Genomic DNA, 2,790 nt, shown 5'->3' with positions numbered 1-2,790 from the left:
AGTTTGTTGCTTGCATTTAAATCCCTAGAAATTAAGCGACGGAAATTGAAAATTTTCCGAATCGTCGATCGAATTAGATTAAGTTTCAATCGATCGGTCCCCGCGCCTTATAATTGAAATTCTCGCGTGGGGGCCTCGTTTTGACTAAACCAACTTGAGATTGGACTAGAATACCCTCCGTCGGATTTCCAAATGTCCGAATTACCCTTGATTACAAAATTACCAAATTGCCCTCGACCAAATTTCGAATTGACAAAAATGCCCCTAGGGTTTCTAATGGTTGCCAAGACAAGGAAATCAATCTTGTGGGACCCATCCTATCAATTAAACCCCCCAAGGTCGGCAGCCCTACTCTCTCTGTCTCTGTCTCTGTCTCTGTCTCTCTCTCTCACCCCCTTTCTCTTTCACGGAATTGACTTCCCTTGCCCCCCTTTCTTTTTCTTCGTTCTTCTTCTTCTTTCTTCTTTTCCTTCGGCTGAACGACACCCACCAAGCCACCACGATACACCACCACCACCGAACATCCTCCGTCGCCGTCGAGCCGCCTCACCACCCCCACAGCCGCCGGGAAACCGCCGGAGAAGCCGACGCCAGCTCTGCTCTGTTTTGGGCCGAAGCTGCTGCTGCTGCTGCTGCTGCTGTTGTTCTATGGCTGCCGCTGGTTGCTCCACCCCTTCGACAACCACCAGCCACCTCCGTCACCCCCCTCAGCTGTCGCCATCCATCGCACGCCGCCGGAGCAGCTCCCAGTCATCGAAAGCCCTGTTCCAGCCCCCCTGCTCTGTTTTTCGCCCCTGGCGCTGCCATTGCTGTTCTGACTTCCTCCGGCCAGCTCCGCCTCTCGCCGACCACCAACAGCGACCGTCCTCGATCCCCCGACGCCAGCCAAGTCCCAGGTGGCCGGCCGTTGCTCACTAAACCCCGAAATAGGCCCGGACCCGCTGCCTCCCCTGTTTCCCAGAGTTGGATTTGGGCCCCAGTGCTGTGTCCGGATTCGTTTTTTATTCGATCCTGCGCGTTGCACATGCATGCAGTGCAACCCGGATTGCTCGATGCCCTGTTGCACGCTCTGTGGCTGGACTCCTCGCCGTCTTCGGATTTTCTCTCGTAATTGCATCTATTATTCGCCGTTATGATACTTAGGTCATTCAGGAGGTTACGTCGGGCGGTCAAAGTGAAACAATGGATTATATTGTTTTGACTAGTGACTTGTCTTTCTAGGGAAAAACTTTGACTGCCACATTTGTGCGATGCAAGCTGCGCTTATAGACAGTTCCATAGGCTCCCATGCCAATCTTAAGACTTTCAGAGAACGATGATGTAGCAGCAACAATCTCTTCCCACGCGACCATCTGATATTGCAGCGCCTGGCCCAAAAGAGCATTCCTCAGCTTTTCCTTCTCTTTCATATCATGCAAAGCCTCCATCTCCACCTCCTTCCTTTGGGATAAACACAAAAAATTTAGGATTGGATTGAAAAAAGAAGAAGAAAGATTTAGGACTGAATTTGCATAATTACAATAGAATTACGATCCTTTTGGTAATTTTTCCCTTCATTGCAGTTGCATTGAATCATTAGCTAGAAATCAATCTCTTTCATTCAATTGGAGTCATTCTTTCCATTTCTTGTTCGGCCAAGCATCATTCTCGCTCTGTCCATCCTCATTTTTCGAAAGGTCTTCCTCCATTTTTTTCTCTCTCTCAAACTCACCGGCTCCACCATCACTATCGTCAAGCTCTTTCTCTAGCTGCAGCCAAAAGGCATCTTGGACTCTCTCCCCAGATTTTCTCGACCAGATCTTTTTGCATCTTATTAACTATCTTGCTATGAATTCCCCCAGTTCACCTCCATCAATTCAAGATCATCCCGCAGTGAGCGACAACGTCAGATTCCATATTCGAGTCGCTCTCTCACTTGCGTCCTTCGTTTTGCCCGTCTACGTTGCGCGCAGGGGGGATGTCGGCTGGTATTTTTAAAAGAGCTTTATCCGATTGCCAAGCTCAGGTTCGTTTTGCCCGTCTAACTTTTTCCATATTAACTGCGTATGCTCTGTTTTTCCATATATTCACGCGATTAGTTGCCAATAATCTCGATTTTCTACGTTATGATTTCGCCCATTACATTATACCGTATTCCTATAGTACATTCTAATAATAGACACATCATTACATGTTATTTTCTAAAAAAGTTGGCGATTGAAATCCTTCCTCTTTGAATTTAGTTATTATATTTGTGGCGAGCTCCGGCGAACAAGCTCAGATCTTTTGGCGAAACCATCAAGGAGGGCCCCCGACGAGTCTCGAAGCACCCCTGCGACGGATCCTTCGGTGCCGTTCTCCCCCAACGGTGCATTTATATTCAACTTTAGGTGCCCTTCCTTCGGTGGAGTCCATGCTTCACGACGTTGAGCTGTTTTCTTGCTAAAGGTTGCGAGTTTACCGTTTTTGCTTAAATAACAGCATCCCGTTGATTCTGCAGATGCGATTAGGGTGTTAGATTTGGGGGTTTTCCCTCAGAACACGGAATCATTCCTCTCCTTCCAGATCTAAAACTGCCAATTCCGAGTGAGGTCCAGCAAATTGAGTCATACTTGCAGACAGATTGATTAGTTCAGACGTCCACAAAGATCAGGGACGCCAACAATGTCATTCGTTCCATATCAAGTTATTTCCCATTTAACTGAGACCTTATTGAATTATACATTTTCTTGGACGGCAGACATCATGATATTGGACATTTTCAATAAAAGCTTAGCTTATTCCATCACTGAATGCTCCTCGTACCTAAGT

Source organism: Rhodamnia argentea, chromosome 5 (assembly GCF_020921035.1).
Source record: "Rhodamnia argentea isolate NSW1041297 chromosome 5, ASM2092103v1, whole genome shotgun sequence".
NCBI lineage: Eukaryota > Viridiplantae > Streptophyta > Magnoliopsida > Myrtales > Myrtaceae > Rhodamnia > Rhodamnia argentea.
The sequence above is the reverse complement of the archived record's forward strand: the minus strand, read 5'-3'. Positions refer to the sequence as shown.